This window comes from Chiloscyllium plagiosum, unplaced genomic scaffold, assembly GCF_037043375.1.
Source record: "Chiloscyllium plagiosum isolate Xiang-an unplaced genomic scaffold, Cpla_swu_hap1 HiC_scaffold_2, whole genome shotgun sequence".
Lineage (NCBI taxonomy): Eukaryota > Metazoa > Chordata > Chondrichthyes > Orectolobiformes > Hemiscylliidae > Chiloscyllium > Chiloscyllium plagiosum.
The window spans coordinates 92,136,267-92,160,813 of NW_028270140.1; positions in this window are offsets into that span (position 1 = coordinate 92,136,267).

The following is a 24,547-nucleotide window of genomic DNA, read 5'->3' on the forward strand; positions in this document are numbered from 1 at the left end:
TCCCCCGACTTTTCTACCAGTTAAGATAAAATCTCAGCCAGATGGTGTTTTGAATCATTCCAATATTGTTGTAACATTTAATGGTTTTTAATCTTTAGATACAACAGGTATATCTAACACAAGCCCTATTCCAGTCTCTCCAGTACATGAATCATTAGTCTACACTTTTGTTAATCACCTTAACTCACAAATAGAGATTTTACCTGAAGTTCAATCAGTTAAATCCCTCAATTTGGTGTTGGCATATGCATGTAGGAATGTCTCCCTTTATTTGATTTATGTTTTCTCTATACTCATCTAATATCCAATTGCCATATATACAATGCAAAGTTACATTTATTTAATGTTGTAGACGTGTCACTGTTGGACTGGGTTGTACAAGATCAAAAATCACACAACACCAGATTATAGTCCAACTGGTTTATTTGAAAACACTAGCTTTCAGATCACAGCTTATTCATCAGGTGCTAGTGAGAGAGGAAGACCTTAGACACAGAATTTATAAGGAAAGGATCAAAAGGTCATACAACTCATGCGAACAATTTGAACACACCTAAGATGCCTCTTAAATCTTTAATCAGTTAGAATGGAGGAGCAGGTTTCGATTGATTAATATGCAAATCCCAGAATTTCTTTCAAGTCTCTGCTCCAAGATAACCTACAGCGTTATCAATATGAAGGAGCTGACACCTCCAGTCAGACAATGTATTTCAGGTATGAGATCTTGTTTGGAATGTTTCTGTGTCTTAACTTGGAGTCAGACTGGTTCTATTTACAAAGTAGGAGTTTATAAATTGCCACTTTGACTGAGTCTTCACAAATTGTGTGCTTTTAGAACAAAAAAAGAATGTATTTGCAAATACAAATTTGCAAATGGAAATTCACTCCACAGATTTATATGTGCGTGCATATGTGTGTGTGCGTGTGTGTGAGAGAGAGAGAGAGTGTGTGTGAGAGTGTGTTTATGTATGTGTGTGTTTAAGAATCTGTGCGAGTGTGAGGGAATCTATGCATCTGAGAGTGCATGTGTACGTTTGTGTGAGAGTATGCGCGAGTATAAGAAAATATATGCACTGAGAGAGTGTGCGGGATTGCATGTGTGTGTGAGACAGAGAAAGAGAGAGAGAGAATGTATGGTGTGGTGGGGTCATCTGTAGTGCGCCATAAACCCAAGATCCCAGTTGAGGCCGTCCTCATGGGCACTGAACTTGGCTATCAGCTTCTGCTTGGCGACTCTGCACTGTTGTCTATCCCAAAGTCCACGTTGGAGGATGTTTACCCGAAGATCCGAGGTTGAATGTCTTTGACCACTGAAGTATTCCCCCACTCGGAGGGAACATTCCTGTCTGGCAATTGTTGCATGGTGTCCATTCATTCGTTGTCATAGGGTCTGCGTGGTTTTGCCAATATGCCATGCCTCGGTGCATCTTTGCACGCAGCATATGAGATATACAATGTTGGCTGAGTCACATGAGTATCTGCCATGCAGGTGGTGGTTGGTGGCCCCACAGGTAATGATAATATTCATGTCAATGCTCTGCAGAGACTGCCCTGATTGGGTTGTATGGTATTGTGATTGATGTTGTACTGAAGGTTGAGTAGTTTTCTGTGAACAATAGTCTGTTTAAGGTTTAGCGGTTGGATAAAGGCAAGAAATGGTGAGGTATTCATTGTCATCATTAATGTATTGCACACTGCAAAGAACATGGCATAGTCTCTCTGCTCCCTAGAAGTACTGAACGACGAAGGGTACCCTATTGGTCGTATCCCGTGTATGTCTTCTGATGAGGTCATTACGGAACCGTGGGTACCCTTGGGGATGGCCTCAACCGGGACCTTGAATTCATGTCACACTACAAGTGACCCCACTGCACTATCTCACACACACACACACTCCTACAGACCCATACATTCATGCAGACCCTCTCTTATACATTCCCCCACTCACACATGCACCCACTCACAGACTTACATCCCTTTACACTCACACTCACACACATACACACACTCTCTCACAGATACTCATAACCATTCCCCCCAACACAGACCCACATGCACACACACACACACACATATAAGTTTGTGGGTGAATTTGTATTTGCAGAATTACATTTTACTTTGCTCAAAAACTGATGAATCCATGAAAGATTCTGTAAGTCTGTTTCTTAGATTAGAATCAGTCTGACAATTGTGGCATAGACAGTCTCACTGAGAGCAGCTCACACCTTAAATGCATTATCTGGGCCAATATGACACCAATTGTTAAAGTTCACTTGAGAATGTGACTTTTAAAAATGTTTTGCAATTTACATATGAAAGAACTGAAACCAACATGGTCATTCTAAAAGATGAGAGACTTAACAAACAATCCTGGTCTTTTTCAATATATAATTTTAGTTACATCACACTGTAAATGTTTGCTATAAATTCTGTGTCTTACAATCTTATATTCCACAACCACCTGTTGAAGGAGCAGTGCTCCAAAAGCTAGTGTTTCCAAATAAACCTGTTGGACTATAACCTGGTGTTTTGTGATTTTTAACTTTGTACACCCCAGTCCAACACCGGCATCTCCAAATAGTGGAAACTCCAGCAGCCTCCTTGTTGAGGTAAATTTGCCACATCATTTTCCATGCTGTCAAGGAACACATGACATTGTTGATTGGTTTGAGCCCCAAATGCTTTTAACTGATTTGTGTGGTACCATCCCTCTTTACCAGTCACAAATAAAATTTTGTATGCCAATGGCTAGCTTCGTCAGTTTTCGAATTGGGTTCCAAATATTTTGGTGACAAGCATGTTTTAGTTTGGAAGTCTTGCAGCATTATTTTCTTTCCTATAGCATATTCAATGGGTTCAACTTTCATGTCAAATAATGCCTTACTTTATTCCTGTTTCTTCCTCACTTTTACTGCTTTTGCTAGATGTGTGACCTGCATGTTTTTTACTAAGGTTTCCACAGCTTTCATCGGTAAGAACTTGAACTTCTGGCTGAAAGAGATCAAGCTCTCCATTCCTTTCATGGGCCTCCTTGTCTTCAACATGTGTGGGGTAAAATCTATGAAGTTGGATGGTGTGTTTCTCACCATCATTAAGATATAAGGGAGGATGTCACTCCATTGATCACAATTCTGGTGTGCAGCTTTCCAAATCATTCCCTTTAAGGTTGTTTTCATCCTTTCTACTATTCCACTCGTGGATGGTATGTTATGTGGAACTTCTGATCTATTTCTAACAGAGCCATACATGTCGCATAACCTGGGTGGTAAAATCTGTCCCTTGGTACAACTCAACATTTCTGCGAAGCACCACATAGTAGCTACCCGTTTTATTTGTATGACTTTAGCCATGTTGGTTCTAGTAGGGAATGCTGCTACCTATTTATGATCACCAAAATATATTTAAAACCTTCCCCAGTCCTTTGCATGGAGGCAACATAATCTTTTTACAATTTGGTCCATGGACTTTCATCAAATCTAGTACGTCTCCACACCTCTTTATTGGAAATCCATCTGGGTTATCAGGTACTAAACATTTATCCACACAGTGATTCACATTGTCCTCCAACTTTGACAATCAGCACTATTTGTTAAGACATTGCTGGAAATTGTCTTTTTCTTAATGTCCATGTCTCTCATGGGCCATATAAACTGGTTCATTCCTTTCACTATGGGGTGCAACATATTTCTCTTCCTTTATTGATATTCTATTCTTAAACTGAACTTTCGTCTTTCAAAATTTGTACCCATCAAGCCATTCATATTGTTAGATTTTCAACAAATCTTTGTCTTTACTTTGGGCTTGTACCAGATCTTCTGTTTTAGATTGATTTCTTTTACACACGGTGGCTCAGTGGTTAGCACTGTTGCCTCACAGCACCAGGATCCTGGGTTCGATTCCAACCTCGGGTGACTGTCTGTGTGGAGTTTGCACATTCTCCCCGAGTCTGTGTGGGTTTCCTCCGGGTGCTCTGGTTTCCTCCCACAATCCAAAGATATGCAGGTTAGGTGAATTGGCCACGCTTAAATTGTCAATTAGGTGCATTAGTCAGAGGGGAAAAGGGGTTTGGATGGGTTACTCTTCGGAGGGTCGGTGTGGTCCTGTTGGGCCGAAGGGTCTATTTCACACTGTAGGGAATCTAATCTACTGTTTCAATCACTCCCATTCGTTATCAAGGCTTGCCCTCCTGGGCTCCATGTTTCACTAACTCATCTGTGTGGACATTTCTCAGGAGAAATCTATGACAGGCTATAAATTTAATAATCTCAAATTCTCTGTCTCTTGCCTGTTCTATAACATATTTCAGTTCTAGTGTCAAAGATAATGATTGCCCACCTGTTGTCACAAAGCCTTTCACTTCCCAGAAGTCAGGCTACTACAAACATATATATTTTCAGAGTAAAGATCTGATGGGGATGTAATTATTTGGGATGACTCAATATATACACTTCCATGGCTAATTCTGCTGCTTGTGTGTTGATACTGCTTGGTCATTTTAAAAAGACAGCATGTGTTACCCCTATTAGAGTTTGCATATACATGCCACACCCTCTCTTCCTGGTACCATCTTTTACCATGGAGGAGCCATTAAGAAAAATCTTAAGTTTGCCCCTCCCCCACTGTCTTTGGAACAAATGGTCCTTTTAGGGGTTTTTTTGCGACTACAACACAAATATGTGGTTCACCCTGAATTATCTGCTCAAAATATTTTTATTTTATTTTTCAACTGTAATATGTAATCCATATGTGTTCATTGAGCTATTTTATTCTGACTAATATTCTACCATCCCTAAGACATTCATTCAGCAGGGTATGTTCAGTTATATTGAGATTAAGGCCAATTATGTATGCTAAATGTTGTACTGCTCAGAAAACAATAAATATACGTTTTTCCCAAAATGAGAAGCTTTGTTTCTGGGGTGTTAATAGTCTGGGAGCATAAGGGACAAGACCTAAATGCTGATGTCTCTCTTTGTGGTGTCAGTGGCTGCTACTTCTTGTGCAAAAAAGTAACTCTGTGTATGGAATATGTAAAAAAAAGTTTGATCTGATTATTGTAGTTACATGTACCTAAGTGCAGTGAAAAGATTTGTCTTGCGAGGAATACAGGCGGATCATAGCAAACAGGACATATGTATCATAGGGTGCTTAGACATCACAAAGCATATAGGTTACAACTGCAAAGGAGGTGGGCAAAGCAAGATCAACATTAGATATATCAATATTATTTGAAGTTAAAGAGTCCATTCATCAGTCTAAAACAGCAGGGACGAAGCCATTCTTGAATCTTTTGGTACATGTGTTCAGGCTTTTGTATCTTGTGGGCGGCACGGTGGCTCAGTGGTTAGCACTGCTGCCTCACAGTGCCAGGGACCCAGGTTTGATTCCAACCTTGGGTGACTGTCCGTGTGGAATTCCTCCCACAGTCCAAAAATGTGTAGGTCAGGTGAATTGGTCATGCTAAATTGCCCATAGCATTAGGTGCATTAGTCAGAGGGAAATGGGTCTGGGTGGATTACTCTTTGGTGGGTCGGTGTGGACTTGTTGGGCCGAAGATCCTGTTTCCACACTGTAGGGGATCTAATCTAATCTTCAGGCTGATGGAAGAGGTTATAGGTGAGCATTACTGGAGTGAGAGGGGTCTTTGATGATGTTGGCAACCTTTTCTTGGCAACAAGAAGTGTAAATGGAGTCCATGGTTGGAAGGTTGGATTCCATGATGATCTGAGTTGAGGACGCAACTTTCTGTAGTTTCTTACAGTCCTGGGCAGAGCGGTTGCTGTACCAGGCAGTTGTGCATCTGAACAGTATGCTTTCTTTGGTGCATCTGTAAAAGTTGTTGAGGGTCCTTTTGGACATGCCACATTTTCTAAGTTGCCTGAGGAAGAAGAGGTATTGTTATGTCTTCTTGACATTTACATTTTCATGGCAAGTCCAGGAAAGGCTGTTGGTTATCATCACTTCTAGGAACTTGACACTCTTGACCCTCTCCACCTCTGCTCCGTTGATGTAGATGGAGGAGTGTCTCCCTCCTTTCTTCCTGAAGTCAACGATCAGTTCTTTTGGTTTGACAACATTGAAAGAGGGGTTGTTATCAATGCACCATGATACCAAGCCTTCTATCTCCTTTCTGTATTCTGATCTGTCACTGTTTGATATCAATCCTGCCACAGTGGTGTCATCAGCAACTTGTAATGGCATTCATTCAGAATTTGGCTATATAGTCATGGGTGTACAGGGAGTACAGCAGGAGGCTGAGAATGCATCTGGAGCGCTCCAGTATTGAGAGTTATTGTGGAAGAAGTGCAGTTACCTTTCTTCACTGATTGCAGTTTGTGCATCAGAAAGCTAAGCATCCAGTTGCAGAGGACGGAGCCATGACCTAGGTTTCGGAGTTTTCATATTAGTCTGGAGGGGGTATTAGTATTGAAGAAGGAGCTGTAGACAATGAGTAGGAATGCTGGGACTTGAACTAATGCTTATTTCAATTTATTGACTGCTTGGGTGTGTTGTCCCATCCATTCTCGTGGAATATCCTTTATTAACAGATCACCCCTTTACCTGACAACGGAGCTGCTTTAGTAGCAAAGCCGTCAATGTGCAAAAGTTCGGTACCCGTGAGAATGGCCTCAACTGGAACCTTGGGTTCATGTCACACTACAGGTGATCCCACTGCACAATATACTCTCTCTCACACACACATACTCTTACATACTCACACACCCATGCAGACCCTCTCTCATACACAAGCTCTCTCATATGCACACACAGACACCCCCTGCACTCACACCCACACATGCACGCTCTCACAGACACATACCCCATCACACTTACACAAGCACTTAACCAAGCTGACCCACACACACATATATACGCACACACACTATCATGTGCACTCACACCCACACGCGCACACTCACATGTTCACTCACTCTGTCACTTCTACACGCGCACACATATAAGTTTATGGGGTGAATTTGTTTTTGCAGAATGGCATTTTGTTTTGCTCAAAAACTGCATGAATCCATGTAAAACTCTGTAAAACTATGCAGTGGGCTTGTCACTTTGACTTTACACCTATTGTTAGAAAAGCTGAACTATCTTGAGAATGTAACTTAAAATAAGTTCTGGGGTTTACATATCAAAGAACAGCAAACAACATATCCAATTTTAAAAACTGAATGGTTTAATCTAAAATTGTTTATTGTATCACATCTCCGAGATACTGGCCACCTTTGGCTATAAATTCTGTGATCATGATCTGATACTCCACAACCACCTGATGAAGGACCAGCGTTCTAAAAGCTAGTGCTTCCAAATGTGGGATATAAATGAATTAATGTTATTTCTGCAAGTATAAATTCTGATACAGAATAGGAATGAGAAATACATATTCAGCAAAAAGAAAGGATATGTTAGCATGAGACGTGAATACAGAACAATGGTGGATATATGGGCAAACAGGAAAGCATCTGTTTCCCCCTTACACGGGGACACAGGAACAAACCCTAATCAAAGAGGTCAAAGTGGCCTCTGGATGGAAATAGATGCTGATAGAAGAAAAGATATGCCTAATCAATAATCTATAATAGACTGACGTCAAACACCCTTATGGGAGTCAGAGATAAGAGTTTGTCACGGACAAAACAGGATAAACAGAAGTTGTGGGATAAGTCTTAAGGAAATGAGTGACGTAAGCGAAGCAGGGAACAGACAATGGAATAAGGAAAACATATGGTATAAATTGCGAGGGTTTTTTGGATATAGTGTGCATTTTGTCATTACCTGACCAGGTAATTAGACAAAGCACCCATCTATAGGTGTACAAATAAACGGCTGATTCAGATATTCATCTCGGACTGAAATTATTAAAGTGAGTGAGCTTTTGTTTCTCACAACTGGGGGCTCGTGTCCGGGATTTTCTTCCATCACCGGGGGGAGTGGCTGGCCTTGGACACTGGGAAGACGCGTCCCGTTCCCCATTGAGGAGCGGTCTCGTGTCCCGGTTTGGTCTGCTCCCTTGGGTGACTGATGTGAATCCTATAAGAGAGACAACTGAATCAGACAGTGATAGGAGCTCGATAGAAAATACGGTGACAAAAGGGGCCAGGCAACTCTGTGCACAGACCAAGGTAAGAAAATTGACTTTTAAGTATTGCCTTGGTGGCCGGGATTGAGTTTTAGTAGTTAATAAGGGACTAACGAAGGAACTCAATATGGCTTGCGCTTTGGGTAAGGAAAAAGCCTCCGGGGAAACAAAGTAAGGACACGGCAATGGAAATGGAGGCGGAGTCCCTTACAACATTCCTCCGGAAAGTCCTTTGGGCAGGATGTTGTGGAAATTGGCAAAATAATACTTGTACAAGGGAGAAAGATGATTAAATATTGTTGCTTTGTATGGACTAAGGACTCCATTCTTCGTCCCGCTGTCTTCTGACCAAAGTACAGATCGGACGAAGACTGGGTTTGTGAATATCTGAATTTATATGTCAATGTGCGAGAGACAGAGAGAGAGAGAGAGAGAGAGAATGTAAAGAGCTGTACAGCTGGTAGGAAGTTTAACCCTTTGTGATTTGGTTTGAGTGAACATTTGTTTGTTGGTGATTGAATGTTTGTGTTTTATTCCCTGGAGCTTGTGTTCCAGGACTGTTTTGAATCTGATTTTGTTATGGAAACTTAACATGATTTCTTTTAAGGTTAAGGATTCTATTGAGATTAAAAAAAAAGGAATGATAACTCCTGTTCTTTTTACAGATCATGACTGCCTTACTATCAGTTTCTAACTAATCTCTTTTATCTTTACATAACAGCGATTTATGGAGGACAGTTGAAGTTTCAGTTCAACATTAGATTGTAGTAAAAGCAAAATTCTATGGTTAATATCTGTGACCTTGGATTCAGCCATTGTTCATGCATTAGAAGTTTTTTTTTAAAAAAAACTTGAGTAGACAAATTCTTTTAAGGCAAGCTCTGATTATTTTACGACCTATAGTATTGTAATTGAGCAATGATTGGTCAGGACTATTTAAGGAAACTAATTCTGGATCTAAATTAAAGGACTAAAACTGGGTAATTACAGTGAATTGTAAAATTGGGAACTGTATGCATTTTGCATTTTAACTATTAAATACTGAAGAAATGAACGTAAATATATATAAATATATTTATAAGTTAGGAACAGGCTTTGAAGGTTAGTCAAGCATGAATTGATGAATTGGTGTTTGAAGTTATGGGGAGCTAGAAATATTGCAATATTTCTTTTAAAAAAAAAGATAAAGGGGAAAAACGTAACGACTTATCCCCTTTGGGAGGTACCCATAGGGGACAAAGAGATTGGGTTTGTAAGTGCCCCCCTCACCAGTGGGGAGTTCAGAACATTTAAAAAGGAAATGGAGGTCCTGGTTGAGGATCCGGTGGGGTTGTCTGAACAAATTGATCAATTTTTGGGGCCCAGTCTGTATACCTGGGCTGAATTAATGTCTATTTTGAATATATTATTTACTGGGGAGGAAAGGGGCCTTATACGAGGAACTGCCATTAAAATATGGGACAGGGAACACCCGATTGGAGATGGGGATGCTGGACAGGGAGAGGTGAAGTTTCCCCTCAGAGACCCCCAGTGGGAAAACCAAAACCCGGAGCATAGAGAAGAAATGAGGGAATTGAAAGACCTGATTCTAAAAGGAATAAGAGAGGCAGTTCCGAAGTCACAGAATTTGATTAAAGCCTTTGAAATTAGACAGGAGAAAGATGAGACTCCCTCAGCTTTCTTGCAAAGATTAAGGGACTCAATGCGGAACTACTCTGGAATGAACCCTGAGGACCCAGTGGCACAGGGTCTTTTGAAAGTACATTTTGTGACAAGAGCATGGCCAGACATACAGGGAAAGATACAGAAGATAGAAGGATGGAGTGAAAAACCATTAGATGAATTGTTGAGAGAGGCACAGAAAGTGTTTGTAAAGAGGGAGAGGACAAGGGGGAACATTTGATAGAGGGTTTGAGCAACAGGGGCAGAGATGGAAGTCGCTACAGGCAGGATGCTATTATTGTGGAAAGATAGGGCATTTTAAGCGGGAGTGTCCTGATCTACAAAGGGAAGAAAAGGCAATTCCGCTTATGAATTATGATGAAGAATAGGGGTGTCAGGGGTTCCTGCCCTCAGGGGCCCACCAGGAACCCTTGATAAACTTGAAGGTGGGACCGTGTAGGGAGGAGGTAATCTCCCTAGTAGATACGGGGCAGCACGGTCATCGCTGAATTTTAAACCAAAGAAAGTAGAAATGTTAACACGGTCAATTACTGTTTCGGGGGTGAAAGGGGAAGGATTTACTGTTCCAGTATTTGAACCTATGATGATAGAAGGTCCTAAAGGTAGGGTTACAGGGGAACTGCTGTATATCCCTGATATAGGAAGTAACTTACTGGGGAGAGACCTAATTATCCTTTTAGGACTGGAGATTGGAGTTCAGGAAAGAGAATTAGTTGTACAACTGGCGATGTTGACAGAGGATGCTGAGAGAAAGATAGACCCTATTGTATGGGCTAGAGAAGGGAATCGTGGAAAACTACAGATCCCTCCCCTTACAATAAATTTAAAACGAAAAGGAGACGTTGTCTGTGAACGACAATATCCTATTTCCATAGAAGGTAAACGGGGACTGCAGCCAGTAATTGAGGGACTGATTAGAGATGGTTTGTTGGAGCCATGTATGTCTCCTTATAATACCCCAATTCTACGAGTGCGGAAATCTGATGGAACTTATCGATTGGTGCAGGATTTGAGAACATTAAATCGGATAGTACAGGTCAGGCACCCAGCGGTGCCAAACCCCTACACATTATTAAGTAAGATCCCTCATGATCACAAATGGTTTAGTGTGATAGATTTAAAGGATGCCTTTTGGGCTTGTCCCTTGGCGGAGGAAAGATTTGGGACTATCCCCCTATGAAATCTTATTTGAATTACCTTATCTGGGAACACAGGGAGAATTGCCAATTCCTGAAACTAAAGATTTGTTTTTAAAGAAGTATATACTGGGCTTGTCCTCCTCTTTATCTTTCCTCAGAAAACAGGGTCTATTGGCACAGACTCCGCCCCTTGAATTTGCTGTTCATCCCATCCGGCCAGGAGATTGGGTCTTAATAAAATCATGGACAGAGGCTAAGCTGCAGCCAGACTGGGAAGGGCCGTATCAGGCTCTTTTGACTACCGAAATGGCAATAAGGACGGCGGAGAAAGGCTGGACTCATTATACTCGGATCAAAGGGCCAGTGGACCCTCCAGTTGAGGAAGAAGTCTGGACGCAATCAACGCAAGACCCGCTGAAACTCAGACTAAAGAGACTTTGAGTAATTGACTATACAGTGGCGACGCGAGCGCGGGATTATTTCTGTAAGATTGTATATTAAGCCTTTTTGTGTTTTAGCATAATGATCAGAATACTGGGAATGCTTAGAGTTATGATGCTAGCCCTCTTCGTATTGGGATTTTGTTACATATCATTTTCATATGTATTATTAATGGTTCCTGAGTCTGATAATCCACAAGTAATAGACACTGATATATGTAGCTTAGTAAATTGTGGGAATGTAGCTAATCAGAGACAATACCGCAACTCAGAGATACATCTTAAGTCCTATGGGGATGGCCTCGGGGATGGTACCTGGTATAATGGTCTTGTCACAATACACCGGGCCCCCTTTCGACCAGCACTGATTGTCCCGATAAAAAGTGTAACCCCATATATTTAACGATAAGAAAAACCACATGGCACGAAGCAGTTTTGGGAGGTGGCACTTATGAGGTACAATTAAATGAAACATTTGGGATTGAAATGAAAGCAAATGGGAAGGAGTTTGTGGGCTGTTGTTTTTGAATTAGCATAGGACAGGGAAAAATGGGTAGAATTACTGGGTAATGAGATACAACCTTTCACCCCTCCCAATGATCCCAAAGTAGTAAAAATTATAGAGGTAAAGGATTTGAAACAGACCATCGAGATAGAGACTGGGTACGGGGATGCAAATGCCTGGGTTGAATGAGTAAAGTATACTGTAAAAAGTCTGAACAAAAGCAATTGCTATGCATGTGCCTCCGGTAGGCCAGTGGCCCAGGTGGTTCCCTTTCCGCTTGGGTGGAAGCGAGACAGGAAGGGCATGAAATGTATGATAGCCCTGTATCAGGATGAGACTGCATGGAATGATAGGAATTGTACCTCCCTATCTCTGATGTTCCCTCCCTTGGAGGAGAAAGATGCAAAAGTTCCCCCCACATTTTCTGCCGCAGTTGGAAATCACACGTCATGTGTGCACAGGCGAGGTACGAGTCGGTCGAGACATTTGGGGGAGCTGAAATTATGTACAGAGATTAAGAATGTTACCGAAACGGAGAAGGGAGGGAACTACTCAGCATTAAAGGTTCCCCGAGCGGATCTGTGGTGGTACTGTGGAGGAAAAATATTGAGACCCACCCTACCTCCGGATTGGAGAGGGATATGTGCAATTGTACAATTGGCAATTCCATTTACCCTGGCATTTGAGAAGGGAAAGATAGTAGGGAAAAAGGGAAGGGGTAAGAGATTACTGTTAGATACTTCTTTTGATGACAGGATTTATCTCGATTCGGTAGGAGTCCCTAGGGGAGTACCTGAATTCAAAGCTCGTAACCAGATTGCAGCAGGCTTTGAGTCAGCTCTCTTTTGGTGGGTAACAATTAATAAAAATGTAGACTGGATAAATTACATTTTTTATAATCAACAGCGATTTATAAATTATACAAGAGATGCGGTTAAAGGAATATCAGAACAGCTTGATGCGACGAGTAGGATGGCATGGGAAAATAGAATAGCCCTTGATATGATTTTAGCAAAGAAAGGGGGTGTATGTGTGATGTTAGGAGGAAGCTGTTGTACCTTTATTCCTAATAACACTGCGCCTGATGGTTCAATTACTCGGGCCTTACGGGGATTGACTACCTTAGCAGAGGAACTGGCTGAGAATTCAGGAGTAGACACATCTCTCACAGGGTGGCTTGAATCCTGGTTTGGAAAATGGAAGGGGGTGGTGGTTTCTATCCTTACTTCCCTGATAGTAGTAGTCGGGGTATTGGTGGCCATTGGCTGTTGTATCATACCCTGTATACGAGGGCTCACCCAGAGGCTGATTGAAACAGCCTTGATGAAACGAATGCCCCTGAGGGGAAATCAGACAGAGGAACTTTATCAACTAAATAATAAGGAGATGAGTGAGACTAAGATGGATGAAATCTCTGAAATGATGCTTGCGAATTTTGGGAACAATGTTTAAAAAAAAAGAGACAAAAATGCAGAAGATAACAGATAGTAATGAAAAGAAAAAGGGGAAATTGTGGGATATAAATGAATTAATGTTATTTCTGCAAGTATAAATTCTGATACAGAATAGGAATGAGAAATACATATTCAGCAAAAAGAAAGGATATGTTAGCATGAGACGTGAATACAGAACAATGGTGGATATATGGGCAAACAGGAAAGCATCTGTTTCCCCCTTACACGGGGACACAGGAACAAACCCTAATCAAAGAGGTCAAAGTGGCCTCTGGATGGAAATAGATGCTGATAGAAGAAAAGATATGCCTAATCAATAATCTATAATAGACTGACGTCAAACACCCTTATGGGAGTCAGAGATAAGAGTTTGTCACGGACAAAACAGGATAAACAGAAGTTGTGGGATAAGTCTTAAGGAAATGAGTGACGTAAGCGAAGCAGGGAACAGACAATGGAATAAGGAAAACATATGGTATAAATTGCGAGGGTTTTTTGGATATAGTGTGCATTTTGTCATTACCTTACCAGGTAATTAGACAAAGCACCCATCTATAGGTGTACAAATAAACGGCTGATTCAGATATTCGTCTCGGACTGAAATTATTAAAGTGAGTGAGCTTTTGTTTCTCACACAAATAAACCAATTGGACTATAATCTGGTGTTGTGTGATTTTTAACTTTGTCCCTAATGCTAGTTTAAGAAAAGCATACTGTCTCTGTGGCTTAGGATCTAAGCCACCTATTACTAGTTTCCCAATCATACATCCACAATCATGTTGATGGGTAACAAGTGCATTCTTAGACAATGTAATAAACCTCTGAAAAACTTGATGATGAGCCAGCTCAAGGGGGTCAAACTATAATTCTCCCACTGTGCAGATTCAGTGGCTGCACTCACCAGTAGGAACCTGAAGGGGTCCCTGTCCCCCTGTCTAGGACATCTGCCAGATGTAGCAGTTGCTAGATCAAAGCCCAGATCACATTTACTCATAAAATGTGAAACCAAAAAATATTCTGTTTCCCAGTCTACCTCTACCAGGAGGACCAGATGTTCATGCTGTTTATTACTAATTTGAATAAGTAGTGGGTGAATCTCAATACCCATCTGTGACTTGTAAAGCCACTTAAATGAAGAGTCACTGGACCTAAAATATTAAGTCTGCTGTCTCTTAGTTTCAGTCTTCAGTAGCAGTTGCTGGGTTCTTGAAACTGGATGTGGAAGCTCTTATTCCTCTTCTTGTCATTCCAGAGATGTGGCCTGTTATCCACCAGGTAATCACAGAGAAGGTAAAAACAATTGGTGGTTCAGTGGTAGAATTCTCACCCGCTACACAGGAGGCCCGGGTTTGATTCCCAGCCAATGCATTGTAGCATCCTTTATTTCAAATGTTGTTCGTGCATAACAGAGTTCAGCCAGATGCAATGTCTGTTTTGCCTGGCTGCAGACTCAACAATTCAGGTGTAATCACAGAGAAGGTCAATCTTTGGCAAAATGTCCTGAACTCTCACAATTAGAACACAATGGCAGTGTTCTGCCTTCTCGACTAGAGGGCAGAAAAGATGAGCAATCCCTGCCTTGGAACCAGGTCTTTCATTCCTCCAGACAAATGGATCCCTTTGAGGCTCTTGTTTTTTTAACAGGGTTCATTTTCCCTGTGTTTTTACTCATTCCTCTACTGGGTTTCCCTTTCCCATTCACCTAAGAGCTGACATGTGTTATGTGTTATCCTTGGGGTCCATGGCTTCACAGGTGTTCACCAATGTCTGAGCAGAATGTTCTGTTAGGATTCATAAACACTGCACTGTCTATCATCAAAATTGTTTCTTTGCTGCATCCCAAAAAAAGTTATAAACTGGGCCCAGAGATGGGAGGCAAATGCCATCAGGTGTTCCCCTTTCTGTTTTCTACATTTATTCAGTCCGTTTACGGGATCCCTTCTGTTATATCGTGTTGCTGTCAGCATTACCTTCTCAATAAATACTATAACTTGTGTACTCCTCCTCCAACAATCACCAGCTATGCTTTGTGGATCAAAAAGGGTATCTCATATCGAATCCCTTCAGTGGGCAAGTTTCACCTCTGCTACATCATGGAACTATGCAAACTTCTCTGAGGGAGAGGAGTAGAGCTTCCACACCCAGCTTCAAGACCCCAGCAACTGCTTCTGAAGACTAAAATTAAGATAAAATTCTGGCTCCAAGGGAGCTTAACCCTTGTTCCAACTTTAAGAAAAACCCCAAGACTTCACAAACTGTTTACTTAATTGCCTTTGGAGCAGGCTACACGGCATTTTGTCTCAATGTGTTTTAATTAAAGAAAAATTAGGCCACAATACAACTTTTAAAGCCATAGTATCTTCGTACTGTACAAGTTCCAAAGTACAGCAAAACCCACTGCAGCTGGAAAATTGTGATTTCTTGTTGACATTTAGAATGATCAACATTCTGCACTTCTTCCTCAAGTTGCACATGATAAGTGCTGCCTGGATATCTTTACATTTACTTTCAAGCTTCTGTGACTTCTCAGCATCCTGTTAGCAGTGTCAAATTAACATTGATCATTTGCAAGATAAGTTATCTTCTCCTGGTTGGCCATTTCTAGCCATTTAACCTTGTCTTTAAATTCTATATTTTCCAACTGGAAAACTACCCTTTCCTGAATGACATTCTTTAGGGTATCAAGTTTCTGTTTTAGCTTTACATTTTCTGACTCCAACTCACTTATTTCAGCATTCCTCTGTTTGAAAACATGCTTCACATACCAATTCTCCACGTAAAGACAACAAATTTCAATCAGCTGATAACCTTTGCATGCAATCTTTTCCCAAGAATTCTTAACTGACTCTAACAAACGATCCGGTGCACCCTGACTTGTAATGTCACAAGCTTCCCAATGCTCTCTCCACTTATTCAAATGTGCCTTAACCAAGTTCTTTGAGGAGAAAGTGAGGTCTGCAGATGCTGGAGATCAGAGCTGGAAATGTGTTGCTGGAAAAGCGCAGCAGGTCAGGCAGCATCCAGGGAACAGGAGAATCAACGTTTCGGGCTCCTGAAGAAGGGCTTATGCCCGAAACGTCGATTCTCCTGTTCCCTGGATGCTGCCTGACCTGCTGCGCTTTTCCAGCAACACATTTCCAGCTCTTAACCAAGTTCTCCCAATCAAGTGGATTGCCATGATTTCACAATAATGTTTCAATGTCAGATTCAATAAAACTAAAATTTAAATGTTCCGAATAAATCTGGAAAGGTGGCGGTTCAAATTCCAGGGACTCCAAAAATTGCCTGTGAAATTATTTTTGTTTGAAGTGGCTTCAACTACATTATAACTCAAAACTGCTTTTACCCAACTTCTCTTACATTTTAAGGCAGTTCCTCTTGGATCCCCGATCCTGTATTTGGCAATCTTGCCTCTTTGTTTTCTCTCTCTATCTCTCTTTCCCTCTCTCTGTCTCTCAGATGTTCATCATAGGGATATGGGAGTCAACTGGGGCTGGTGTCCGGCTGGATCCAAAAGTGGTTGAGTGACGAGAAACTGCAAATAAGCAGTGAATATTTTTCGACTCGAGGAAGGTTTGTAATGGAGATTGCTGCAGATTGGTGTTGGGATTTTTGTTCTTTTTGATATATTAATGACATACATCTTAATATATGGGGCTCAATATCAAAATGTGTGAATGATACAAAACTTGGAAGGATTGGAATTGGTGAGAAATTTAATGCAGAACATCAAAGAACAATTTAGTGGAATGGCAGGTGGCAGATGAAGTCTAATGCAGAGAAATGTGAAGTGATTCATGGTGATGTTTTGAACTTTGGAAAGTCTGGCTGGCTAGAAGATAGCCTCAGGTAAATGGCCATATTGGAAGACTGTAGGAGGAAGTCCATGACCTGCTCTGTTCCCAGCAGCTCAAGATCTTGCAAAATTAGTGAACATGCATATGCAAGAGGCTGAATGTATGTTATAGATGTCATAGAGTCATGGAGTCATAAAACATAGAAACAGGCCCTTTGACCCATCCCATCCATGCTGACTAGGTTTGCTAAATTGAACTAGTCCCATTTGCCTGTGTCCATATCCTTCTAAGTATTTCCTATCCATGCAACTGTCAAAATATCTTTGAAGTGTAGGAATTATACTTGCCGCAACCATTTCCTCTGGCAGCCCATTTTATATACACACCATTCCTCTGTTTGAAAAAGCTGTTCCTTAAGTTCTTTAAAATCGTTTCCTCTCACCTTATACAATGCCCACTAGTTTTGCACTCCCCTATCCTGAGGAAAAGACCTTGGCTATCATTGGGTCAGACATTTTTCAAATATTCTTGTGTAGGATCTTGCAGATTTCTGATTAAATGGCCTCAACCTGAAATGTTAGTTGTTTGTCTGTTCACAGTGTTGTTTTAAGAATTAACTATTATAGTTCATATATTTGAAAGCATGATGCTCTCACTTTCTAGTTTTTTTTCATGAAAATGAACTTCTGTATAAATGCTTTGTAGCATGCAAGTGAATCTTTCGTTTCTTATTTCCCAGAAATGCTATGGAAACAATCAGAAAATTTACTTATTAAGTCTATTTTAACTTTTTGAATAGCTATTCCAGTTAGAAGCTTAGATGGATCTACTAACCTGACTTACTTTTTCCTTTCAAGTATTGAATCAGTTTCATTTCAAAAGAAACGTAAGAACTAGGATCAAGAGTCAGCAACTGAGCCCCATGAGCTTGCTCTGCTATTTAATAAGATCATGGCTGATCTTATTTTGGCATCATCTGCACTTTCATACTCACTCTCCATAACTCTTCAACCTGTTGCTAATTAGAAATCTGTGTCTCCTCAGTGTCCTGGCATCCACTGTAGTGATTGTAACAAGGTCAGTCAGGTGGACCTCATAGAATATGAGTTTCCTGATTGGAGCTGATAATCTGGTCCAAACAAGGAATCCTGGCTGACAGTTAAGAACAAGACTGTTACACCACCCAGTTCACACTGACAGCTGCCTCTGAGGGAGCTGAATCAGTGTGAATGAGTCTCCACATATAAATACAGGGTGACCTGGTGACAGGGTACCAGCCTTTGTGACTTTCTTTCATCCATCACATTTTGGGATAGTGAATTTATCAGATTCATGACCCTTTGACAGAAGTAATTTCTTTTCATCTCTGTTTTAAATTTGCTATCCCTTACCCTAAAACTGCCGCCTCTCCTTTTGTTGCGCAAGAGGAAACACCCTGCCTTGTCAATCCCCTTTATCATCTTATATATAACTCAATTAGATCTCTTCTCATTCATCTAAACTCCAGAGTGTATCGGCCTAAAGTGCTCAATCTGTCTTCATAAGGTAAATCCTCTCATCTCCGAAATCAATCTAGTGAATCTCCTCTGTACTGCCTCTGACACATTATATTCCTCCTCAAGTAAGGGGACCAAAATTGTATGCAGTACTCCAGATACAATCTCACTAATGCCTTGTACAGATGCAACATTCCCCCACTTATACATTTTACTCCTTTAGCAATAAAGGGCAGCACGGTGGCTCAGTGGTTAGCACTGCTTCCTCACAGCACAGAGACCTAGCTTCCATTCCACCCCTAGGGAACTGTCTGTGTGGAGTTTGCGTATTCACCCTGTATATGCGTGGGTTTCCTCTTGGTGCTCTGATTTCCTCCTGCTGTGCAAAGGTATGCAGGTTAGGTGGTTTGGCCATGGTAAATTGCCCAAAGTGTCCAGGGTTGTGCGGGCTAGGTGGATTAGACGTGGGAATTACAAAATTATAGGGAAGAGGCGTTGGGTGTTTGGATGGGCTGCTCTTTGGAGGGTCAGTATGAACTCGATGGGTTGAATGGCCTGCTTCCACACTGTAGGGATTCTATGAATTCTATGAGATGCTGCCCTGATCTGCTGTCTATTTCTAGTAGTTTCTATTTTTCTTTGGCCATTGCACTCATTATAGATATTTTTAATCAACCTGTTCTGGGATGTTATGACACACCTCTGGAGCAGGTTGGACTGAACCTAGGCCTTCTAACTTAGCAGAAGGGACTCTATCCTTTGGTGCTGGCATTGTTCCAGGAGGGACAAGCAATCTACAAGGAATGTAATAAGCAAAATTGATAAAAGCAGATAAAATGAGTCACTAATTTGCATCTGGTTTCACTGACTAACAAGGAGGTTTCTCAGTATTTTCACAAGGGGGACTTCCTCAGGTCATTGGCAGCCTTAAACAAAAACAGAAACTTAGTGAAGTTGTCCAACAACATTAATATGAATAAGAACTATTAAAGTTTAGATTATGTAATATAGATTATGGACGAAAATCAATATAATTGAAGACTGCTTTTATGCCGTTCAGATTTATTCTTTATGATAATATCATTACAGAATATATTTTTATTAAGATTGCATCAGCTGGATGACTAAAACAAATGCAGTATCTGGAAGAAAATACAGAAATTAGTGAACACATACAAATCATCACTTAAGCCAACCTCCCTTCCATTGACTCTATTTATACTTCTTGTTGCCATGGAAAGGCAGCCAAATTCAAAGATCACTGATTATATTCTTTTCCAACCTTTTTCGTCAGGCAGAAGATACAAAATCTCAAACATATGTATTAACAGGTTCAAGAATAGTTTCCTCCCTGCTGTTATTAGACTGCTGAATGCAACTCTCAGACTTCAAATCTAATGCTGATCTTGTTTTTATGCGCCTCTTGTGCAGTGTAACGTTGTATGCTTTGCTCCCTTTAAACACCCTATTATCTGTATATCATTGTATGTTGTGATCTGCCTATACTGCATGCAAAACAAAACTTTCCAATGTACTTCAGGTGAAAATGTACATATGACAACAATAAAGCAAATTAAATCAAATACTGTGGATTCTGGAATCTGAAATAAAAATGGAAAATGCAGATTGGATTGTATCTATAGATCATTGACCTAAAACATCAACTCTTAGTTTTGTTGTGCCAGAGACTGGAGGGTGAGTAAATTTGCACTTTATTTAAGACATGCTGTAAGGAAAAGCTTGGGAACTACATACTTGTGGGTCTGGCATTGGTGGTGGGTAAGTTGTTGGAGGTAATTCTGAAGGAGAGGCCTTACATGCATTTGGAGAGACAAGGAATGATTAGGGATAGTCAGCATGTGAGGGAAATTGTGTCTCAAAAATGTGATTGAGTTTTTTGAGGAAGTAACCAAAAAGATTGATAAGTGTAGAGTGGTAGACATTATTTACTTGGACTTCAGTAAAGCCTTTGAACAGGTTCTGCATGGTAGACTAATTAGTAAAGTTAAATCATATGGGATTCAGGCTGAGCTTGCCAGTTGAATACAAAATTGGCTTTACAATAGCAGATAGAAGGTAGTGGTGTAGGGTTCTTTTTGGACTGGAGGCTTGTGACCAGCAGTGTTTCACAGAGATCGGTACTCGGTCCACTTTATTTGTAATTTATATAAATGATTTGGATGGTTAGTAATTTTGAAGATATCACCAAAATTGGTGATATAGTGGACAGTGAAGATGCTTATCTAGGATTACAAAGAGATCTTGATTAATCGGATCAGTGAGCCGAGGAGTGGCAGACAGAGTTTAATTTCGATAAATGAGAGGTACTACATTTTGGTAAAAAAAAACAAGGGCAGGACTTATATAATTTAAGTTTGGCCCCTGTTCTGGTCACCCATAGGAAGGATATTATTTAACTGGAGATGGTTCAGAAAAAATTAACCAGGAGTTTGCAGGGAATGGAGGGTTTGCATTATAAAAATAGTCTGGGACTTTTTCCACGGAAATGTGGGAGGTTGACAGGTGATCCTACAGAGTTTTATAAAATCATATGGGTAATAGATAAGATGAATAGCAAAGGTCTTTTCTCTAAGGTAGGGGAGTTCAAAACTAAGGGGCATATTTTTAAGGTAAGAGAAGGGTTTGAAAAGGACATGAGGGGCAACTTTTTTACCCAGAGAGCGGTTTGTGTGTAGAATGAACTGCCAGATGAAGGATGCAAATACAGTTACAATGTTTGAAAGACACTTGGATAAGTATATGAATAGAAAAGGTTTGCAGGAAGTATGGGCCAAATGCTGGCAGGTGGAATAAGTTTCAGTTTGGACTATAGTCTGCATTGAGTAGTCGGGCCAAAGGGTTTGTGTCCATGCTATATGACTCCATGGCTTTGTGATGACGTCTAACAGACTTACTGCTTCCAAAATTTTCGTTTTTATATGATTGATGTGGTTAACTGCTCATATTTGAGCAACAGTAAGAAATTTACAGTAATTCATCCACAAATCTGTATGAATTAGATAATTTAGAGAAACATGAGTGGTACCTATATTAAAGATAGAGTCAAACTAGACCAATATAACACAGCAAGGAACTTCCACTTGAACTTGAAACTTAGGAAATAAAATAAATAGTCATTATGCCAACTTCTTTCAATAAAAAGACCCTATCTTAAATCAGTTCAATGATAAGAACTGGCCTGAACTTCTAAAATTTCAACTATTATTGAAGAAATAACTTCACCTTATGCATCATACCATTTCAATTATATAAGGCTCGAAGTACAGGGATATGGCACTTTGAACAACTGATCAGATGCATAATTTAGTTTTATGCCCCACACATTCCAAAATTAGGCTTGCCAAAGAATTTTATTGCTCTAACCATTTCAAACTGATTTAATTTACTTGTAATCTTCTATTCATCTCATTAGAGTACTCTCTGTACTCCTGTCCATATCTGCAAATTAATTAGTGAATCATTATATAAATAGTCTGATTTTGGCAAGTTGAATGCTATTGACTCTTTATCATTCTGAAAGGATTAGTCAGTTTATGGTAGCAATGGATGCAAACAATGTTTATGCCTCCTGCTTAGATTATTAGCTTTGATCTAATTTCTGAATTATATTACTAGTTTGTATAATGATGAGCAGATGCAGCAAGCAATAGACAGACATAAACCATCTCATAACCAATGGATCAGTTCAAAGTTCCACAATCCTGCCACATGCAGTTGTGAATGATGATGGATAATTAAGCGACTCACTAGAGGAGAAGATCCCTCAAATATCCACATCTTCCATGATAGGAATGTCCAGCATGTCATGGCAAAATATAAGAATGAAGTATTTGCAACAATCATAAGCCAGAAGTGCCTCATGGATGATCTATCTCAGCCCTCTCCTGAAGTTCCTAGCATCACAGATATCCATCTTCAACTAGCCCTTTCAATACTACATAAGCTATGGGCCCTGGCATAATTCGGGCAATAGTTGTGTACTTCAGAACTAGATGCATCCCAGCTAATCTATTCCAGGACAGCCAGAACACTGAGAAATACTGGATAACTTGGACAAATGCAACCCAACCATTTATTGTTTTATCAGCCTACACTAAATCATCAGCTACTTTGTGCACTTGCAAAAGTATAACCTGCTTCCTGGTGCTCATTTTGCCTTCTACCAGGGTCAGTTAGCATCCGAGGACATTGCTGATAAAGGGCTTTTGCCTAAAATGTCAATTCTCCTGCTCCTCGGATGCTGCCTGACCTGCTGTGCTTTTCCAGCAGCACACTCTGGACTGTAATCTCTAGCATCTACAGTACTCACTTTTGCCAGGGTCAATTAGCACCTGGCCCCTTTTCAGACTTGGTCCGAACATGGACAAAACAGTTGCATTCAAGACATGAGATGAGAGTGGCTGCCCTTGATATCTGGGCTGCATATGGCTGAGTGTAGCATTAAGGAGCCCTGGCAAAAATGGAGTCAGGGGTTTCAGGTGAATCTCACCATTGTTAACACAACGAAAGATGGTTGTGGTTGTTAGAAGTCAATCATCTAAGCTCCAGAACATCACATTCCTCAGGGTAGTGTTCTAGGCCCAACCATTGTCAGCTTCTCCATCAAAGGCCTTCCCTCTATCATAAGTTCAGAATGGGAATATTCGCAGAGACAGTGTTCTGTACCATTTGTGACTCTTCAGGTATCGAAGCCGTCCATGCTCAAATACAATGACATCTGAATAATATCCAAGCTTGGGCTGACAAATGGCAAGTAACGTTCATGCCACAAAAGTTCCAGGCAATAATCATCTCCAACAAGTGAGAACTGAACAATTGTCTTTGATGTTCAATGACATTACGATCACTGAATCCCTGACTATTAATATTATGGGGTCTACCATAAATAAGAAACTAAATTGAACCAGCCATATAAATTCTGTGGCTACAAAAGCAGGCCTGATGCTAGGAATTCTGTGGCAAGTAGCTCACCTCCTGTCTGCCTAAAGTGTGGCAACCACCTACAAGGTATAAGTCAGGAGTGTAAGAGACTACTCTCAACTTGCTTGTGTGGTTGCAACTTGAATGCTCACATCATTTGACACCATTCAGGCCAAATAGACTGCTTGAGTCATCTACTACTTTCAACACTCATTCGCTTCAGCACTGATGCATAGAAACAGCAAAGTTTGCCATCCACATGCTCGGCAGTAACTCAGCAAGTGTCCTTTGACAGCACCTTCCAAACCCACAACCCACTATCTGGAAGGGCAAGCGAAGCAGATGCACAGCTCCACTTGCAATGTCCCCTTAAAATCACACAGGTTAAAACCCAGGAAATCCCCCTAAGAGCACTATGAGTGTTCCCATACTGCAAGGACAGCAGTGGCTCAAGAGGCAAACCTTCTCTAAGCTGACCTAGGCATGGAAACTTATAAACCGTCATTAATAACAGAAAGAAAAGGATAATCCAGTTATCTTATTGGTTCAAATAATCCATTAATACTATTGGACAACTTTACCAATATGTATATGTGTGCTTAAAGTTGCTGCAGAATGATACAAATTGATGAAGTCAGCAGAGTAACATCACATCCCTGGAATGTTCTGTGGCAATAGAACATAGAACATGACAGTGCAGTACAGGCCCTTCGGCTCTTGATGTTGCGCCAACCTGTGAAACCAATCTAATCTACACTATTCCATTATCATCCATTTGTTTATCCAATGATCATTTAAATACCCTTAAAGTTGGCAAGTCTACTACTGTTGCAGGCAGGGCATTCCACGCCTTTACTACTCTCTGAGTAAAGAATCTACCTCTGACATCTGTCCTATATCTATCATCCCTCAATTTAAAGCTATGTCCTCTTGTGCTAGCCATCGCCATTTGAGGAAAAAGGTTCTCATTCCACCCTATCAAATCCTCTGATCATCTTGTATG